The sequence below is a fragment of the Calypte anna genome, chromosome 1 (assembly GCF_003957555.1).
Source record: "Calypte anna isolate BGI_N300 chromosome 1, bCalAnn1_v1.p, whole genome shotgun sequence".
Classification (NCBI taxonomy): Eukaryota; Metazoa; Chordata; class Aves; order Apodiformes; family Trochilidae; genus Calypte; species Calypte anna.
The window spans coordinates 97,073,851-97,096,443 of record NC_044244.1 but is presented as its reverse complement, the minus strand read 5'-3'; positions in this window follow the sequence as shown (position 1 = coordinate 97,096,443).

The following is a 22,593-nucleotide window of genomic DNA, read 5'->3' as shown; positions in this document are numbered from 1 at the left end:
AGAAATATCATAAAACATTACTGCTATAACATTTCATACTATCAAAGCTAGTTCAGGTTTTTTAGTGAGCCATAGGGTTCATACTTTTTAGCTGGTCTGATTCCTGCCATTTGAGAGAATTTTACAATGATAAAACCCCCCCAGATCTTGTATAAACATTTAAACATATGAAATAATAGGTTTTTGCTTAGCTAGCTATATAAGTAGTTTATATAACTATTAAAACATAATTTAATTTATATTTTAAGTGTCCTAAGTATTCTGTAGAGGGAAATTTCAACAGTGGAAATATTATACCTTAAGTAGTTTCTTCGAATACTGAAAAAGAATGTCTTACTAATTCGAACTTTACATTAAAAAAAACCCCAAGACAGATAAATAAAAGAGAGGCCATTTTGTGAGGACTGGAATGATGCTGCCATATCATTTACAAAGGTTTGCAAACCCAAAACAGCGTTTGCCTGAGAAAGAATGGAAAAGAAACAAACACAAAGAAATAAACACCTTTGCTATTTAATTAAGATAACTATATAATGAAAAAAAAAGTGCCTATCCTATCAGTTCATCCTTCAGGAATAAAACAGGCTGTTTTTTCTTTCACACAATTATTAAGCAGACTTTATTATGCTAAGAACATTGATGAAATCTTTTTAATGATGTTGTAGTGTCTGAGAATACTGAAATACATGGATAAAAGATGCTTCTCTAGCCATTGAAAATAGACATGAACTACCCTTAGAATTATAGTCGTCTCTGTTTATAACAGCCTGCAGGAGATAGAAAATTGATTAAATACATTTCAGGGCTTAAAAATCATTTCAGTGATTCTTAATCCCTCTCAGCAGAGTATTAAATATGACTGTCTACAGGGAACAGTCTCTTAAGTGTCTATTTTTTTTTTGTTTTGTTTTCTTTTGTTTCACTTTTAATAGGCCAATTATCTGAGAGTTAATTACATAATTTATAATCTGAGTATGGTCTGTTTTTTCCTATTGAAAAATCTGCTTCATTTAATTCTATTGTTCAAAGAGCAATTTAATACTTATTCCACCATTTCATAATCAGACATATTTATTGTCATATTCAAGTGCATAGAAATGTTAGACATTCATCCTTCTTGTCTCCAGCTAACCAGTAATCATTTTTAGTTTTACAGCTATTTCTGTTAAGGGTACTTATTACTTTAAAGTCTCTTGGTATGCTTTTCTGCAAAAAAACTCATTATCACTGACAAGTCTCCGAGTTTCTTATTTTTTGAATACACATGTCAAATTGGATTCCTGACCTTGGGAGAAGTCCTCTCTAGAATAGATGATCCATTATGTACTATGAAAAAGAAAGCTGTGACCCTGGTCTTCTCCTCACTTACAGGGTAAAATTCTAACAAGCTCTTCCAGCAAGTCCCTGGGACCACCTTAGCACATAATTGGCAGCTGGGCCAGCTGGCTGGAGGCAGAGAAGCTGCATCCACTTGGCTGCCAGCAAGATCTCAGGAGAAAAGTGCAGGCCAATTTTTCCACATGAAAATTCAGGCAAGCTTTGTGGGTCATCTCTGGGTTTCAAACCAGCAAGAGAAGACTGTGCAGCACTGCTAGCAAGACAGTGAGTTATGCCAGATTTTAGCTGGCATAAAAGGGGCTTCCTAGATTGAGAATCTGAAGCAAGCCTCAGAGAGGGGCAATTTGACGTTGACCAATTGCTGAGGTTTCACTTACCTCAGAGTGACAGTTTATACATGATTCCATGTAAATTTAAGAGTTAAAAAATAATCTGTTCCTTGACTAATTTCGTTCACCAATAAAGAGATAACATGGCACACAGATGTAACCCACCCCTTCCCGCATACAGCATGAATTATCACAGAATCTGGTGGAACAGAACTTGTCCTTTAGGTTTAGTATTACAATTTCTGATCCCACTCTCAGGTACCTTGCAGTATTTAGTCATATATCAATCTCTGAGTGATCAAGGTAAAAAACTGCAACATGTAATTTAAAGAAACTGATGGTAGACCTCCTGAGGTTGTAAGCGTTCTACTGAAATTTCTGTAATGTACCATTGTTCAGTTTACTTCAGATATCGAGCTGCATTTGATACCAGAAACAGTCCCTTTGTATTAAATTCTAATTGTTTAATTAAATTTAAATCTAATTTAAATCCTTTAAATTATACCAAATTTCTGACAAACCAGGAGAATTTTCAAAAGATAAGTAGAATAATAATTAGGTCTGCAACTGATCTACTAAATTACAGAAGATGCTGATGCAAAAGGTGCTTGCAATCCCATTCTCCATATTCCTGACTGTAAAATCATCCAAAAGAACAGATTTGGAAAAAATAAATAAACAACCTTTATACTGTCAGTTTAAAAAATAATTGAGTTTTAAAATGCTGTAAAAGTTTAATAAATTCAATACCTAGGCTTTTCAAATAATTTTTAGCTCTAATGGGAAATCTGAATCAAGTTGTTGGCTCATTAGTGTGATAGTTCATATAATTAACAGTTCATAGAGGACACAAAATTTGGGCTGAGGCTTCTATTACCCCTGAGAACAAGCTATCACATTTCTACCTGCCTTTTTTTTTTAATCAATTTCTTCAATTAATGGGTCGTCTGTGGCATGGATCTGGAAACGCCAAACCACCTTCTGAGCCTGGATTACTGTCAGGATTTTCTTTCTTATCTTTTTATTCCAACTACTTTCACTATTGTGTAAATTTCTATGTTCCTCAAGATGTAGAGTGAAAGCACCATAGAATCAAAGGGCTCATCACAGACCTGAAATGTTTGGACCCATGAGTACCAAGTGTTACACACAAGTCATACAAAAGAAGATGCAAAACCACTGGGTATTTCTTAAAAGTATTTAGGTAGAAATGCAACAAAATATTAACAGAAATTAGAATCTTTCTGTACTCTTGGAGGATATTAGGTGAGAAATAGAGAAGGAAAAAAAACATTTGGACGTATCCATAGCCTTGAAAAATCTCTGCTACCCTCATTCTATTCATTTACAGAAAAAAATATTTTTACCTCACGCTTCTGCAATCATTTATGAACAGAGTATTTTGAGCCTGCATAGAGGAACAGTTTTGTAGACTGAGGTGAAGACTAAGGGTCCTGTAGTTTTTAACAGCTAACATCTTCTCCTCTAGTCCTCCAGTTCACATTTTCCAGATGCTGAGGAACCCTGTCAGACTTCTCAAAGCCCTTATGTCCTGAACAGATGGCAGAGTTTAAATGCCTGCTGAGTGCACAGAAATGTGCCAGAGTGCTCCCCTCCTGCCATGCATGCTTTGGGCAGCAGGGAGCTTTCTTTGTATATAATATACTAAGCCTGTTCAGCTTCACAGAAGATTGTTTATAGAGTCAACCTATGATCAGGATGTGTCAGATTCACTGTGTATGTGCTGGCTATTTGCCCTGTACAGGTGCAGCTGTTCTGGTCTGTTTCTATCTGTCATTATGTGAGGGATTTCCCAGATGTGCAGGGTGAAAGCTGACAGCACATTGCCTCCCACCACATCAAGTGGCACTGGGGTTTTGTGCCACTGTTCACAGCAGGGGTTAGCTCTGTTTTAGAATTGTCACTTTTATCTCTTCTGTCTCTGAAGATAAAGTGTTGAGGACTTCATCTGTCTGTAAACAAGCAGATATTTTATTCCCACTATTTTTTCACAGAGCTGTGTTAATTGTGAGAACATGCTGGGCTTAGCAGTCATGAAAGAAAATGAAAAAACAATCTAATAACTTCAAATTACTGGGGAAGTGAAGGTTACAGTGTTTATTTAACTTTTATGGACAATTAATGATAAACTGTTGTGAGTAGAGGTCTGAGTAGAAAGCCAAAATCAGGGTAAGAAAAAGAGTCCAGTCAGTTTAAAGAGCCATGCTGTAACCAGAGATCTGAGGATCACTTTAAACAGTTTTAAAACTGAAGTCAGTGATAATGGCTTAGGAGCCTATTGATGCATGGAAAGATAAATATTGGCTTAGATCGGTTGTATTTTGACTGTTCCTGCTAAAATGCTTGCAATTGAAATACTAGTGTTCATGTCTTGAATAAATGCATGTATCACACACAGTTCAGAATTACTAGTTTGGTTTCCCTATCTTGGAAAGCTTTACATTTTTTCCAGGTTTAAGCTGATGAAAAAAAAAAGGTAATTTTTGTGGCCACACTGGAGCACAGAGCCATGATGGTGGGTGAATTGTCCAGACATGACACACACATACAGCAAGGGTGTGTGGAAGAGATACAGTTTGCCTGTTCTTTGAATAGCAGTGTTTTTGAAAAGAACACCACAATGAACATATATGGTACTTAAAACAAAAAGAGGCTTATAGTGCTGACTCTGGAAGATGAAGAAAGACAAGACCTGGCAGTTCAGCCAGAGATTTGATTGTCTACAGGACGGCTCCTCTCTGGACTGTGGTCTCTAAGTCTACAGAAACAATCTTTGTGTGCTTATTTTGTCTATGTAAATTAATAAATTATTTTTACATAATCTACCATGATCTGTAGGAGAAGGATGAAGAAACAGGCCCAAGCATGTAGTATTATGTGTATATTTACTATACAATCAGAAAATCTTGGCTACTCTTTTCTTATTGTATAACTGCTACATTTGTTTCCATAGAATTTTTCTCAGTATAGAAATTCTAATGTTACCTTGATGTCTGTTTTAAGGAAGACAATTTCCTTTAGACAGAAATCCTATATGAACCTGAATTTCTTTTTAAAGTTAATTTCAAGCTAAAATTCAACAGACTCTTCAGAAGACTATTGCTTATGATACTAAAATTTTTGATTAATTCTATCTACATCAATTATAAGTTTTCATTCAGTTACCTGGTATAAGAACTTCTCTCTTCTATGTAGCTCACTTCCAATCATGCCACTGATTCCTTCTTGCTACTGTTTGTTCTGCATGAAAATTATACTTGCTTTTCTGCAGTCACTAGATGCTCAGCTGTTGTAGGATCACCACATTACTAACATTTTCCTGCTACATACCCTCATTTTTCTGGGCTGGTTTCCCTGCAGTGAAACTGCTCCTGATTTATACTATATGAGAGAAGGCAAAACAAGCACATCAGATGCAACTTACCACTTTAATAATTAATTCATAATAGCATGGAAGTATTTTTTGTGCATTCTGTATTACCCAGCATCAAAATGTTCCTTCTTACAATACCATAAGAAAGAAACAAAAAATATTTGTAGTATTTTTAACTTAATAGAACATGGGTTGTTCATATACTAGCAAGACTGTGCTGAGCCTGCAGACAGACTTTTCAAGTAATTTACGAGGAAGATGAAAGACAAGATAGTTGCATTTTCCCCCCTTTTTTTCAGAGGTACTTCAAGCAATAACTAAAACAAGATTTGCTTTAGTGAAATCCTGTTTGGTCTCTAGTGTCTACCTGAAAATTATTATTTATCTGTACATGTCCTGTTGGGTTCTGTTGTCAATGAAGTATAGTGTTGCAAAGGAAGAAATATATGCAAGCTGTTGGAAGGAAAACAAGATGACAAAGTGATTTTGAAAGAACAGATTCAATATATGTAAACAGACAGAAAATATTCCTCTGAAAACCTCCTGCAACTGGAGGTCTGTAGAGAAATAAGATAAACCAGGTGCCTCGAGTTGCCAAAGAGTGGGTGTGAGTCCACCTGTGCCTGGTTAGGACAATAAAGGTGGGACACACACCCACAGAGGACAGCCCAGCTCAGCTCACTCTGGTGTGAGGCAATGGAGAGGCCAGCAGCTCCTCAAGCCTCAGGAGCAAGAAAGGCTCTTCCCGCTACAGAGGTCAATCAATTCCTGGACCTGTAGTCTTGCAATACTGTCATATCACAGTAAACAAACAAATAAAAAACCCAACCCTGGTGCCCAGAGCAGAATATAACTTAGAAGCAAATTGTGTGAATATGTAGTATACACAGGACACCGTATCATTTTGATGTAGGATTTAGAGGAAAGAGAGTTGCATTTTGGAAGTCTAAGAAAATTCCACATGGTGTGTGTAAAGAAATCATTACTATGACCAGTTTCAAATACGCCAGTGTAGCGGGAGGAGCCCTTCTTGCTCCTAGGGCTGCTCCTGAGGCCTCGGGGTTTAGCCCATTCCTGGACGATGTCCTAGGGCTGTTCCTGAGGCCTCGGGATCTACCCCTTCTTGCCTGCTCCTGGGGCTCCTCGAGCTGTGGGCTTCTCCATCCTCACTCAAGAGTGAGAGCCCTCTCGGTGGGTCAGCTGCTCTCTTATTGGCCCCCTGCTCCTGCACATGCTCAGGAGGGAGGCCAGACACAGGTGAACCCACACCCACTCATCAATAACTCAGGGCACCTGGTCCTGTCTCACTACACGCCAGCATGATTTATCAACCTTCCTCTCAAATACCGCCTCCTTCCCTCAAAAAAAGATGTGTAATTTTGGTTTTTTTAAAAAATTTTTTTTTTTTTTTTAGCCATCTGAATTTTGTATTGTACTAGTTTGGAACAGGATAGAGCCAATTTTCTATCTTGTAATTTTGCTTTCAGCTAAGTCTCTCATAAATAGATGCACTTGCTGAAATTAACAGTGAGTTTCACAGTCATTGTCTGTTTTTAGGACTGATAACTCTCGATGTTATAGCTGGAGACTGGTATGAAAAACCGAGGCCACTGCTCAGTTCTGAGGAACATCTTATGTGCCAGAAAGAGAAATGGAATCAAGGGATCACACCTGCAACCCTCATCTAGGGAGAAGCAGAAATGACAGGTGACCAAAATTGACAAAACAGAATATTCCATCCTATACATGTCATACATGGTATAAATTTGAGGGATCACGAGGCTCAAGTCTCTTCCCTTTGCCTTTGCCCTTCTTCACCTATTCCTGTCTAAAGTCTAACATTGTAACTCAAAAATGTCACTGCCAAGGTCCTAATGAAAGAAAAATCTCATTTGCCTAGAAGTAGATTGCAATGCATTTTTTTGAGATGTGAGTACTCCACAAGGAAGGTTGTCCTTTGTCACTAACAAAAGAACAGTCCTCTAATATTGGCTTAATTAGAAAAAGCCATTGGATCACTGTATGTGCATCAAATGGCATACTGTTCTGATCACCAAATTACCATTAAATAGCTGTAATATAGCATAATATCGCACAACCACAGACTGGTGCTCTGTGTGGGAGCTTACATTACAGCTACTCAATTTATACTTGGCTCCAGCCAATGCTATTTTAAGCCACTTACTGCCAAAAATCACAAAAGCTGACTTTCATCTCACTAGTCCAGGGTTGGAAGAATAAATTTTTCCCCTCTGGAGATTCAAAATCTGAAGTATAAATGGTGATCTTCAAGTGCCAAGGGAAAGCCTGAAATTTATTTGTACTTGAGTTACTTTTACATATCATTTGTCTTTTTTATTATTGTTCTATTTCATATTAACCCTATATGATTACTATGTATTACATCTATTTTTAGTACATTATATTCAAATATAAGTTTAGAGACACAGTGCCAGCGTTTAACACTGGCCCGGCAATTTAACCGAGTGACAGATGCTCTCTATTTATCTCTCTCTCCTCCCTGATAAAGAAAGGAGAGAGAATAAGGGAGAGATACTTATGGGTTGGAAACTAAACTACACAGCCTTAATGAAACAGTAATGATGAATAGGAAAAATTACTAAATATACACAAATATGCAAATATACAGGGAAATTGATACCACATTTCTCCCCTTCTTCCCCCCAATAACTCTCATTTCAGCACCGAGGCTGCAGGGAAGCCCTGAGGAAGTCCAGGTGGACTCCTGGAGTCAGCAGCAGTCAGGAGCTGGAGGCAGGAACACACATATGGGCTGGCATGGATCAGGCCCACAGGCAGGTGAACGGACGGAATCCTCCCAGGATGCTGAAGGAAACAGGGAACGGGTGAAGAAAAGGGAAGCAGGAAAGGCAGGAAGGGCAGGAGGCCGGAAGCTGGAAGCTCTTGTGATCCCTCAAATTTATACTGAGTATGATGTGTATGGGATGGAATACTCTGTTTGGTCAATTCTGGCATCTATCTTGTCCATTCCTCCCCAAGGGAGGGCTGCAGGTGGGATCTCTTTATTCTTTCCGGAGGGTAAAATGTTCCTCAGAGCTGAGCAGTGTCCTTGGCTCTGCACACCAGTCTCTAGCAGTAACTATAAACATCGAGTGTTATCAGTCCCAGAAGCACACACTGTCTGAGAAACTTGCTGTTAATTTCAGCAAGTGCAGCTACTTACAAGAGACTTAGCTAAAAACAAAAGTACAAGACAGAAAATCACCTTTATACTGGCCCAAAGCAGGACACATAGGTAAGTATTACTAAGATGAAATAGGAAGCAATCCTTTAATTACTAAAAAGGGAATATTACCTTTACAAACCCTTTGTTTAATTAAAAAAAAAAAAATAATTTCACAGATACATTTCAAGGCCACTTGTTCAATAAGTTTTCAGGCTTTAACCTGCTGCACCTGAGATTTGTTTCTGAATGCTCTTGAGTACTGATTTGGTATTGTGTAGCATATTGTGCAAATGATTATGATCATTAAAGAACCATCCACTGAGGGCTATAAACCACAAAAATACCACTGACCCTGGAAGCTTCTAAAATACAGTTTATTGAAGACTGCAGAGGTAATTATGGAGGGTTCCATGATATCCTGGCCCTCTTACGCTGGTGTCTCCATTGCCTATTTCTTGAGACAGGGAATTCTTTGGCAAACCTGGCTCAGCTAACTCACTACGGTCACTCTTAGGTTTTTCTGGACTTATGATGATGTTAGTTGATGGTGACTGTTGTACCAGGTGTTATTACAAATGGGGGTTGAGATGCTGTGTCCAAAGACATCAAACAAGAGAGCTATGAATGAACAGCTTGTTTTGTTTCCTGATGTTGTCAACAGATGCTGGGTTTCCTTCCACTTCTGCTTTGTGTTTCACAGTTTTGTTGAAAGAAGAAAAGAGAAGGTAACATAGATTGTTCATAAATATTGGAGCAAGAAATATGCCCCTGAGCTTTACCACAAAAGCTGCCTTATTTAGTGAAATCAGTATTATGAATACATTTTCTTTACCTCAAGGATCTCATTTCTGTCTCCACATCCCAAATTTCCAGCCATTTAACTATGCCAAGAGTACCATGTGGCCAAGCTAATAAATCTGACCAGACTAAAAGTCAGAGGTTAGAATCTGCACAGTGAACCTGTCTGCTCTGTGATGTTTAAAACAATGATGTTAACCACTGGGGGGTAGAAAAAACAACAAGAGGCTGCAATTTTGTACTTCAGTATTGTTGCTAGTCAGCAGGTCATAAAACTGTCACCTAAGAAGGATCATATAATACACCAAGACATTCTCTCTGCAAAAATACTCAAAGGGTTTCAATAGTTTATCTTCAAGAATCACTCCATGTTTGGAATTTTGCTGAGGTCTTATTGCTTTATTGTTATTTTGTTTTTTAATCTGAAGTATTCCTTATATTCTCAAAGTCTGTAATGAATTCTATTTTCCCATGGGCTTCTGATGGTCCAGGTCAGTACTTCAAACATCAAACCTGGTTAGCTACCTTAGCAAGGCTTAATGAAAGAGTTATGTTAAGGACATTGAGGCATTTATTCCATTATTATTAGAAAAACATGGAATATTTATGCATGTTCCTGAATCAGGGGCTATTATCATGACTGAAGTGGTAATGAGATAATCCAGTGCTATGCTGAACTGAGCCTTTGCCAAGATGAATGATGAAAGTAGAAATGAAAAGCAGAACAAAGGTAATAGAATGAAAATAGTGGATAATAAAACTTATGTTGGGAATGTATCATTAAGGAACCTGGTGTTACAACAATCATGCAATAGAATATTTCTTACTAGATTTAATTAGATGTTGGTTTGTAATTCCTCATATCTCTCAAAATGTAAATATTTTATAAGGTCTTTTCCTACTGAAATGCCACAGCCCACAGTACACAAACATGTAAATGAAGAATATATACATCTCTAAAGATAAGGCAGCTCACTGACTTTCATTCTGTGATTCTCTGGTGAAAAGCCTCCAAATAATGCTGTTGTACAGCTGGGAAAAGAGTAAAGCAAAGAAATAACAATGCAACCAATACTGGATACTAAATAAATCTTGTCAAAACAGGCTTTCCAGTTGGTGGAAAAAATAAGACTTAAGCCTTCTCCCAGATCCAAGATCTGCTTTCTGGAAACAGCTATCAGTATGTATCAAATGAGGATGCTTACAAAGTACCTACACCGGGAACAAAATTCAGATCCTTATTTCCAAGCTACAAGTTAGTTTACTACAAAGTTCACTCAGATCTTTGATGTTTCATCCCTGCACAAGCAGGAGCTGGAGTCTGTTCATATAGATGATAATGCACTTAATCCCACTTGCCAACTCCCCCCCCCCATTTGTGTGACTCCCTCCTACCTCCAAGACTGCCACTGCCTCCCTAACATCCTTCTAGGGCTGAAGAGCAAAACTGAAGTCTCCCTGCCACGAATAAGACCTGACTGCTGCCAGATTTCTAATTGCTGTCCAAGTAACCATGCAGTACAGGGCAGAAGTATACAGCTTCTACCAAGGACAAACCTATATAACCACAAAGATCAGAATTTTCCTATGTAGTGAGGGCTTCATAATGCTTTTAGTACTACTTAGCATACATATTAGCATTACAAAATCACTGATTTGTATGCACAATTTATTAAGCCAGTTTCTTTTACTGATAAGCTACTTTGGTACTTGATAACTGAAAAGCAAAAATGTAAGAGTCTGGTGGTGTCATACTGCAGCCTGGTATAATTTAAAAGACTTCTTACCTGTCACCTGTGGGTAACAGTGTTTGTGTAACAGACAAAACCACTATGGATATTATTGTATGCACATGGCATCAACCCTGACTCAGCAAATTACTTCAGTATATGCAGAATTGAACCATATTAATAAACTATGAAACTAATCATGGATATACTTAAATGGCTATTTTTGTCAATCCTTTGAGATTTTTTTAAAAAAGATCCTTTTTGTCATGAATGTTTTTGTATTTAATTATTCTGCTTAAAGAACAGGATATGATCCTTTTTGAGTGTTTCAAAGAATCTCTCTCGTTGATTCATGATTGTACTGTATAGGTGCTAAAATACTTAGTAAATCAAGCTTAAAATCAAAACTTCTGGTATTTGCAGAACTACTATTTGTATTTACCAGGGTTTATGTGCTTTTGCTGATGTTATCAAGTAAGCTAATGGACAAGAATAAGGAATCAATTTAGTCTGAGCTGCAGCACTGTGTTATTTACAGAAAAGTTTTAGGCCAGCTTTCTCGGCAAGTCCTCCTCATTCTGCTCATAATCCCTATGGAAAATGAATTTGCTTACACTTTGAAAAAACTATATATGTTACTCCTGGGTTTGTAATTATTTTCTGGTTTTGTTACAGGAATCCCAAACTTGATATCAGCTTTTCAAAAGCCAGATGTTCCTGGCAAAGAAGCATGTTCTCTGAGCCCACAGAGAGTGTGCTGCAGCTGACTGAAGGCGTGTTGGGATGTTATAATTTTGTTCTGGCTTGCTTTTCTAGCCAAAAGAACCCTAGGGTCACTAATTGTCCTGGTAAATATCTCTTCTGAACCATTTACTAAGAAAACAAATGATAAATAAAAAATACCTACCATCCTAAAGCATAAAACAACATGTAATGTTGCTACCACTCATTAAAAAATTAGTTTTCCTCATCTTAAGTGATCAATCATTAAATACAATTATATGGCTGCATATAGAAGGTATATGACTGCATATAAGGAAGGTAAGGAAAAGGTAGAGAAAAAAGAACACCTTTGTTTTTTACTGAAAAGTACTTAAATCCAAAATGCAAGACAATGATTTCCCACATAATCCAGTAAATATGAACTTTTTTACGATAACTCTTTTCTGAAGGCTTGTATCTACAAAATATTTTTAATAGATACATTTACACTCTAAAACAGGAATGTCAAAGAATCATTATCTGTTTTCACAAAGAAATGTATTTTTTATTCAAAAGTAGAAGCACATCTACTATCTAATCAGGGATATATATCGGGTCTGTTTATGTTATGTGCACCTATTTCATTTCTCATTATAATCCATGGGTCTACTTTATATTCATTTTATATTGCTGCAGCTAAAGGTTCAGTCAGGCTAAATATAAGTAAATAGAATTTATGCATGTCCAATCTGGGTGATAACAAAGTTTTCAGTGGTGTGAATATCAAGCAGGTAAGCATACCCACTTCTTTTGTTTATCAGTGCATCAGCGGATATGACCTTACCAATTTAAATAGTAAAAAAAGAGAAAAAAAAATGTTTAGTTAATAATATCACTCTTTTAATACTCAATAGATATGCAAAACTACTAGTGTTCCTAGACCACACATGCCTCAAAGACATGTAGATGTCTTAACATGAGAAGTCCTGCAGTGAAGCTTGAGACAGTCATTGCATGTTAAGTCAGTTGTGTCATGTCCTTGGCACTTCACAAATCTTAAGGTAGAACTGCTGTACTACAAATGCCAATGCAGTAAAGGTAATACTGACCTTCATAAAACACAGTAGCAGAAGTGTGTTGGTGTCGTGAACGTACCCTGGTGGTGCTCTCCAGTAGTGATTAATACTAACTCAAGACCTATAACTCCAAAAAAGAAACCAACAAAAGCCATTAGGGATATTGCCAAAGAGAAACGGAGGGAAGTTTAATCAAGTTGATAATATTCTTTAACTAGGACTCTCAGGTACTCCCACAGAAAAAATACTTTGAAAAGGACTGCCACATTTCAGCTCATGGCTCTTCTGGGGCCAGTTACTCTTACAACCCTACTGAAAACAGGCCAGTACCTGAGCAAGCATACATCACTTTTGGAAGGAAAAATAACACTTTGCATTCACCTGAGTATTCAGTTTGTATTATATGTAAGCTGTGCTTGTGATTTGCTGCAGGAGAGAAGACAGAAGGGCTGTATTCATGAAGACTAATTTAGTTTACCAAGGTTAATTTTCCTTCATACAGTCAGTAGTCCGTGGAGGATTCTGCACAGGAAATGTTCAACCTAAAGCCTCTTTCCATTGTTAAAGGTTTTTGCAACCGAACCAAAAACACTAATAGGGATTCTGCAGACAATGCATTTCCTCTAATATCAAAAGCATTGCAATCCTGAAATGTGACAGCACTGCAAATCCAGAGCCCTGGCACTCATCCAGATTACCAACAGCTTCTGGACGAAAGTCAAAACTGTACTCATTTATACTTATTAACTAATTGTGCTTGGATCTTAATGCCCAGAGATGAAATATTCACATATTACTCCACACTGGCCACTGCAAAACAGCATAGTGACAAAGAAGAGAATTCAGATCAGCCAGAAACATGGAACTACATTAAAACGGATACATGTTTTATATTATATTAAAACATGTAATTCCAGTTCTTAACATCTCTTAACTAATTTAGTGAGAAAATATATTCAGACAAAAGTGGACACTGGTCATTCATTTGTACTGAGAACATACCAAAAAACAGGCAGAGTTAGAGGCACTTTCCAGAGCAGTCTATACCTTTGTTAGAAGAAGATCCCTTTCAGACTCTAAATCAGAAAGAGATTTTAAAAGTTCTACAGCTGTTTTGGGGACATTTTTCTAATGAAAGTGGTACATCTTAATCAAATTATTTCATGTTCTTCTCCACTGAACACACTGATGTCCATATAGAGTAAAAATAACTCTTTTTATTTAATGCAACATTATCTCAAAAATAATTTTGCATGTCAAACTACAAAAATGTACTGAAGTTTGCAGGTTGTAAATTCATTAGAAAAATTTCCATCAAGGATCTGTAGTAAGTGGTCTACACACAGGAAGTCATGATGTGACTTCTACATATTCCAATAATAACGTAAAAAGAGCTATTCTCCATTGATTTTTAAAAACAAGAAGATTGAGTTTGTATAAGCTTGCACAGAAAATCTAATCTATCAAGTAAGAAAATCAATCCATATATTTTGACTTTCAGTGAATCAAGAGACTCCTTATATTGCTAAAATTTTGCATGTTGACCATGCACCAGTATATCTGACCAGCTTTTAACAGGTATTCTGTGCATGGAAGGTGTAATGCTTACTATAAAATATACCTTATATGAAGATATTTGATGTTACACCATGACAATCACCATACCAGCGTGGTCCACATACCAGTTGCTATAACTGTGATGGTGACAAAGTATATTAAGTTAAAGTCAGCTCAAATCCAATGCTCTCCTCTAAATTACTTTGTTAGTTGCCCAGCTTTCATACTCTATACTGGTCTGAGCCATGCATACACTGCCTCTGTGTTGGCCTGACTGATGCAGGGAGACCTCCACATTATTCTAATGAACCTAGGGAGAAATATTTCCAGCCACTCTCTGGTCCACTCAGCTGACAGAATAAAGAACACACCCCCTGCCCCTCTCCTTTATGTTGAGACAATCTTTCCAGGGGCACATAGTCCTCACCCAACTCCTCTGAGCCTTCTTCCATGACAGGGTTTATCAGTCAGTCACATCATAATTTGGGATACTCAGCCTTGGGCAGAGACAGGGACAGCATTGGAACCAGGGCAGCTTCCAGCAGCTTCTTACCAGAGCTGCCCCAATCGTCACCTCACTGTCAAAACACCACTGCACTAACTCAAGACATTCCACTCCTCACCTCTATGAATCACACAGTCAAGAATTATTATTAAAACCCACATTCGTGCCTGGATATCCCCCCCAGTGGGGTTATGTGTCACGCAGTCTTCACAAATTTTACTTGCATCAACAGAAAATAGAAAAAACCCATACCAGAGTCAAAATAGCATCACAATACCAAACAAAAGTGGAACATTCATATGCAATCCACCCCTCAGCCCCTTCACCACAATTATAACAACCAAAATTTTCACAATCAATTAATACACTAGCATTATTCAGTCTATGTCTTGACTGTTACCACCCTGTCTCCTTCCTGGCTCACCAAAAATATGATTTAGGCCCAGCTGGTAAAAAGCCCCCTGTCACTCATCTCTCATGGCAATGTTGCAGACCAATAATTCTGTCACAGTTTTAGAGAGTAACTAGGTGAAAGGTTCTCTCTGTTATTCCCAATTACCCCCCCAGGGGAAGATGAAGAAGTGAAACAGTGAGAGAAACTTTAGAGTTAAAAAAACAACAACAAACCTTGGGTAGGTTTTATGAGGTAGTAACAGCAGATTACAAATTATTTATATAAATATGCAAAGGTGAAGCTTGCCCTCCTCATTTGGTAATTACCTCCCAACCAGAAAAGTCCTACACTGGACTGGGCAGCAGATGGGGGTGCCCAAATCCAGGGTCTCAGTGATGGTATGCAACAGTCTAAGCAACCAAACTGGTCCTACTTGAGAAGGCAGAAGGCAATCTGTCTTGGTGAATGATGCTCTTTGGTGAGGAAACAAGAAACAGACAAGCCTTAACCTTGCAAACACACCAGGCAGAAAAACCATTGGAAGGCTCTCTTGGGAGCTGTTTTATACAGAGCACCATGGGAAGGAATACTGAGATTAGCCCACTTGGATCAGCTGACCCATCCACTCCTCCCCCTTGGCTCAGCTTCTCCACACTGTAACTCCCACACCAAGAGTCTGGCAGTTGTTGGTGGTGTCCTAGGCAGGATTTTTTTTATCCTGGTCCTCTCAAAACAGTGCAATAGAAAGAAAATACATAGGTTTGGTCTCCTTTGTCAAAACAGCTCCTGTATTTTATATTCAACACTGCTGAATTAAACACAGCAGATGGTTAAAAGTTTAGGTGTAAGAGTCCCCATCTCAAGTGCCATTCTCTGGACAGGATAATGACCTGGGAAACATTTGCTACAGCAGCAACAGCACTTTTCTCTGAGCTGCAATTGTGGCATTGTACAATTTTCAATATGCAACTAATGGTGAACAAACAAAGATTTGTAATATTTTCCTAAAGACTCTGCAGTAGTCAGTGCAAAATTTTGGTCTTTCCTGAGAAAAGATTTTCAGCTCACACATTTACAGTTGAAGTCAGATGACACTTAGCATGATATGAAGAAATCATATGGGACGGTGATGTATGGTCTATTGAAGCACTGGAAGATTGTTAACCATGTAAATGTATACAAATTCTGCAAGAACCATGCCAGTATTCAGCTTCTCTAACACAGGTCGTCTCTCTCTGTAAAACAGGTATTCTCTGAATTAAATCTAGACAGATATATAAATACTTCAGTGATTACACTCTGACAGACAGTCTAATTTTTAAGAAAATTTTATATACTAGTGAGACAGAGATCTGTGTTGGCTCGAATACATGCTGACTTTTCAATTTCAAATAGTTTTTAATGGTATTTTTATGTTGAGCAATATGACACATAAAATCTAAGTATCTCTGAGTGATTTCTTTTCATTTTTTTTAAGTGGGAAAAAGAGTGAAAGCATAGATCAGGTTGGTAGGACCATCAGTTTCTGTTCTGCAAAAAATGAAAGTACATATAAATAATTGTGGAAATGAATTTTGGATTAAGTTCAGTGACTCCATAAACCATTAAAATGGCATGCAGCATCAGCAAGAATAATTTCTGCTGAGTAGGCTGCTAAGAAAACGGTAGAGACTATAGAAACATTTCTTTTAAAAATATACCATGAGTGACATGAAATCTATTTCCTCCTCCCTGTATGAAACCCTACAGTCTGTGCAGAAGCAAGAGTGCTTCTGGTTTCAACTATGTTGAATGAATAGGACCATGAAAATATTTTAGTTATGAGTGCTTATTTTCACATTGCTCACATGTTTATTAATTTATAGTATTTCAATAGTGATTTTGCTCCTTTATAGATAACAGATGAGCAGATTGTGCTTAAAGAGTGTAATTTCTGCAGGAAAAGCTAGGCTGTGGCCAAAACGAATGGTATACACGTCATCTCTTAAGCAAACCTACCCTGGGGTGTACAAATCACTTGCAGATGAGATTTCTATTATCAACAATGCATTCTGGGAGTAATATTACATGTAATGGCATATTTCATATCTCTGCATGGAATTTAAGTATCCAGAATTCCTTGGACACTTACAGATTTTGGTCCTGTATCTGATTCTATCACCATTAGGAGCAAAGACCCACAACAATAATAATTGTTACTGAAAGCTGCCTTCAATTAAACAGCCTGGTTCCAATTCAAAAGTTTATCCATTGAAAACAAATGTCCACTTCTGCAGTGTATCAAAGGGATTAATGTGTATCTGGAATTATTTTGTTCTATTAAAAGTGTTTGAAAAATCATTCAGAGGCCATTCAAAAAAAAAAAAAAAAAAAAGAAGGAAAAAAGCCTCATAAATATGTTAAGGCATGAAGCATTTTAAACAGGATAGACCACTGAGTTATTAAATGCAATGGTTCACCCATTTCTTATTTTTTTCAGGCATGGATTAGTTTTCTGGCATGGTAGCCTACCATGACCTAAAAAGACTAGGACACTAGCAATGATCTTAGCATTTTCTAGAGCACTGACCTAAAATTTGCTTCCAGGATTTTTACCTGGAAAAAATCCATGAAATTGATATTCTCTCCTGATTACTATGGCATTCTTTGTGTTCTGTTTAGTAGACAGAATATGAAGAAACACCTCAGCAGTTTTATCAGTCCTTTTAGGCATGACTTGTGTGAGAAATCTCCTGAAAATCAAACAGATTTTAATTTTTTCATCTGGCTGTGGTTAAAGATTAACTCAAAAATCACTACAGCCTTAATTTTGATAAGCAATAGGTAGTCTTAATAGGCCACACTGAAATAACAAAGAGATGGAGCAGTTCAGTCCAAGATCTATTTTTGGAAGAGGAACCTCAGACCAGTTTATGACTTGTAGATGTTTGTGAAATTGCTGTAGATTCCAGTTCTAGGGTTGCAAATCAACTTTGCCAGCCTTTACCTTCCCAGGGACCCTCAGGAAGATGTCTGGAGGGAAAAAATTGCCCACAATAGAAAGGTCAGTACTGAGGGAACTGTTCAGCCTTACGTAAGATGAAGTATCCCTGGCCACATCCTGAATCATACTTTTAATTTCATGACTTGGCTAATGAAAATTGTGGCTTGGGAAGTCTAGGTGCCTACAGGGATGTAATATCCAGAAGTAGAATGTATTTGCTTTGTAAATGCAAACGTGTTATGTGAGCCTTTGTATGCACATCAGGGTGAACCCATGTTTCACTGAGATTTTCTAAGTGTCAGATTTCTGCTACTGTTTCCCATCAATGAATTCACATATATAGAAGGATTCACATAAAAGAAGGATGAAGACAGACCACTGTGAATGTTTACAGGTCCCTCTTTGAAACTTCATGCTTTTATATTCCTATTCCATCATATTTTCTACTTATGAGAAGTGCCAGTATATATATCTGAGATGTTCTTAATTTATATTAATACCACCCTGCTTTAAAACAAAACAAAACAAAACAAAACAATCTTTGACACTAGTATTTGTCCCATAAATCTTCATTTCACATGCAAACTTGCCAGCTGCCATGTAGGCAACTGAGAAAAAGACTAAATGTATAACTTATATTAACTTTTCTGGTGTAGAAGGGTTTTTTTGTTTGGTTTTGGTTTTTTGTTTTGGTTTTTTTTTTTTGGTTTTTGTTCGTTTGGGTTGGTTTTTTTTTTCCAATTTCAATTTCTTAATATTTTTCAGAGGTTGCCTCACTTTCTGTTTCTGAATTCTTCAGGTTGTGTCTCTAAAGTCAAAGCAGAATCAATAGTTTAATTTTCATGATGAAAAGCCACAATTAAAGGGCATAAAAAGCTATATTTAGCAGGCCAAAGGGGAAAAAAAAAAGAAAAAAGAAAAAAAAGAAAAAAAACCCAACAGATGGATCAGTTCAAAGAACAATTCGTTCCTGAAAAATTAGAGCAACTCCCTCTTTCTAGCTGCAGGGAAAGACGAGGTGTTAAGATGCAAGTCCAGAGCTTCCTGTGTGAGGAAGGAGAGCATAGAATCAATCATAGAATCATAGAATCATAGAATCATAGAATCATAGAATCATAGAATCATAGAATTGGCTGGGTTGGAAGGGACCTCAGAGATCATCGAGTCCAACCCTTTTACCACCGTTGCGGTTGCTAGACCATGGCACTGAGTGCCACATCCAGTCTCTTTTTAAATAACTCCAGGGACGGAGAATCCACTACTTCCCTGGGCAGCCCATTCCAATGCCTGATCACTCTCTCTGTAAATGAATGAATGGGATGAGATGAGCAGAGCCCAGGGGTTGCAGGTGGCAGAGGAACAAGCAGGGCTGGAGGTGCCTGAGCAGGGTTTCTCTCAGCACTCATGAGGTGCGGGTGCCTGGGAAGGGTAGAGAGGAGGTGGGGGGTCCTGCGTAGCTCTCAGGGACCACAGTGGTTCAAAGGCATCATCTCTGCCAGACATCCAGACAACACTTCAGTTTCCTCACAACTTCAAAATAGGCTCTGTGAGATAAAAGAAACTTGCACAAACATAACTAAAGCCAATCTCAGCTGGACTGGGTTTTAGCAAGGTAGTGCACTTGTGGTCATGTTGGCTAAAGAGTCAAATGGTTGCTCAATCGTAAAGCTACTATCCTCAAAAAATGCTTTCACCTTATATGCAGCAACCAGTGCAGTCAGAAGAAAAAAAAAAAAAAAAAAGGGTATTCACTAACTATGAAAACTAGCCATAGAACATTGTCAGCAACAACAGGGAGCAGTAACTGAGATTAGACTAATGCTATTCGATAAAATCAGTTCTGGTTATTTCACCTAACAGGCTTTAGTTATGATATTTCATTAAAATTATCCACCTATTACAGCTAGAGATGGTCCAGTGAATGCAGCCCTTACTTGATAACCAGATCAAGAACCATTTCTTTGCCAGTAGCCTTTTCTCTGCACAAGCACCATAACTAAACACATTTAAGGCGACTCAGGCTCCCTCTTGTCAGGAGAAAGGCTCTCCCAGCCCACTCCTGAGCAGGGTGCCCCCTATGTGTACCTAAGACAGATCATAAAGAGCTTTCTTTCCATTGACTACTGAGATAGCCTAAGGATTCTCTCCCTCAGAATCCATAGTTTTTACTACCTCTTAAGATTAGGGCTTTCTTACTTCCCTAGACATTCCCTTACTTCTCCAGACATTAAAAAACAAACTTTTAAATAATTTAAACATACTGACATATCCATGTAAAAAGAATGCAAGTGTGAAAAATGAATATACATCAATATTCACATTTATATGTATCCATACTTGTATGTGTATGGGTAATTATATAAACAGAACTATGTAAGTGAAGCTAGATTGAAAATACTTATTTTCTCAGGCTACTGGAATTTGTAGTAATTAATTATCTATAAAGCTCTCATGTTTTACAAACCATGAGAAATTATGAGCCAGAATGATCTAGACATCTAAGCCAAAAAAGAGATAGAGAAAAATGCCATTGGCAGGAACCAGGCCCTTGAGCGAAAGCAACCCCACGAATGGGTTTACCTTTGCCCGAGGCAGGATAAATCCAAACTGTTTTCCCTAGCAGATTCTTTTCATGCACCACAGGCACTTTGTCCCCATCTACTGTGTGTAGAAGATCTGACTGAGCAGGACCAGCTCGATTGATGGAACCCCTGGTATTAACTAACCAGGTAGCTTTTGCCAAGTGCTTGTCCCAGTTTTTGAAAGTTCCACCACCCATTGCTTTTAAGGTAGTTTTTAACAGACCATTGTACCTTTCAATTTTACCTGAGGCTGGTGCATGATAGGGAATATGGTATATCCACTCAATACCATGTTCTTTGGCCCAGTTATTTATGAGACTATTTTTGAAATGAGTTCCATTATCTGACTCATTTCTCTCTGGTGTACCATGTCTCCACAAGACTTGTTTCTCTAGGCCCAGGATAGTGTTCCGGGCTGTGGCACTAGGAGGAGCTGTGCTTCAGTACCAATCACTTCTGAAGCAGCTCTAGGTAATCGTGGCACTAGGAGGAGCTGTGCTTCAGTACAAATTGTGGGCAAATTGTGCTCTGCATTCTGGTGCTATAGGAATAGCAAAAAACGCATTAGCAATGTCAATAGTAGCATACCACTTGGCTGCCTTTGACTCCAGCTCATACTGAAGTTCTAGCATGTCCGGCACAGCAGCACTTAGTGGTGGTGTAACCTCATTCAGGGCACGATAGTCCACTGTCAGCCTCCACTCTCCATTAGGCTTTTTCACTGGCCATACAGGACTGTTGAAGGGTGAATGAGTCTTGCTGATCACTCCTTGGCTCTCTAGTTGCCGGATCAGCTTGTGAATGGGGATCACAGCATCTCTGTTGACACGATATTGTCTACGATGCACTACTGAAGTAGCAGTTGGCAGACGCTGGTTTGTAGTCCTCAGCAATCCCACTACAAAGGATTTATCTGAAAGGCCAAACAAAGTATGCAGCCATTCTGCATTCTCAGTCTTAATAGCTGCAGTACCAAAGGACCAGCGGTACCCTTTCGGGTCCTCAAAATCACCTCCCTTGAGGTAGTCTATGCCAAGGATGCACGGAGCATCTGGACCAGTCACTATTGGGTGTTTATGCCACTTTATTCCAGTGAGGCTCACATCAGCCTTCACAATAGTCAGTTCTTTAGATCCCCCCGTCACTCCAGAAATAGTGACGGAGTCTGTGCCTTTCTGATTCGATGGCATTAGGGTGCACTGTGCACCAGTGTCCACCAAGGCTTTATACTTTTGTGGCTCTAATGTGCCAGGCCATCGAATCCACACAATCCAATAGATTCGGTTGTCCCTCTCCTCCACCTGGCTGGAGGCAGGGCACCTCTAAGCTTGAGCACATACAGCATTGGCAGTAGGTGCATTACTGGAGCTTGCATCCCCAGTACTCACACCTGATGTGCAGGGATCTTGAGTCACCAGCATATTTGGATTGGGTAGCTCCACACTGGAGACTTGAGCAGCCATCTTTTTAGAAGGACCTCCTTTTGCCTTCGGCTTACTCATCAACTTAATCACTCGGTCCTGTAGGTCAGCAGTAGGTTTCTTGTCCCACTTTGTCATGTCCTCTCCACACTCACACAGGAGTGCCCATAGAATTCCTCTTGGGATATTCTGTTTCCCTCTATTCTGTCTCATAGGAGGGCGTCTCCTCTTAATGGTGGCAATGGGGCGTCCTCCGTCTGTCTGAGGAAAAAGGGGTGAATGCAGTTTCTCAGATGCTCTCTTGATAGCTGAGACCCAGGCCCGATGAGGGGCTGTGACAGCCTCTTCACACTCTCGTGCAGTTTTAATCACATCACCCACAGTTGTATCCACTTCTGCAGGAACCCATAGCAGTACTGATAGAGTATGGTTAAAAGGTGATGGTGCAGCATGCACAAACCTTTGCAACATAGGTTTAGGACATGGTACGTGATAAGGGTCTTCAATGCCATCATCATTATAGATCACTTCTCGTACAGCCAATTCTTCCAGATACCTGATAGCTTTTCCAAGTGT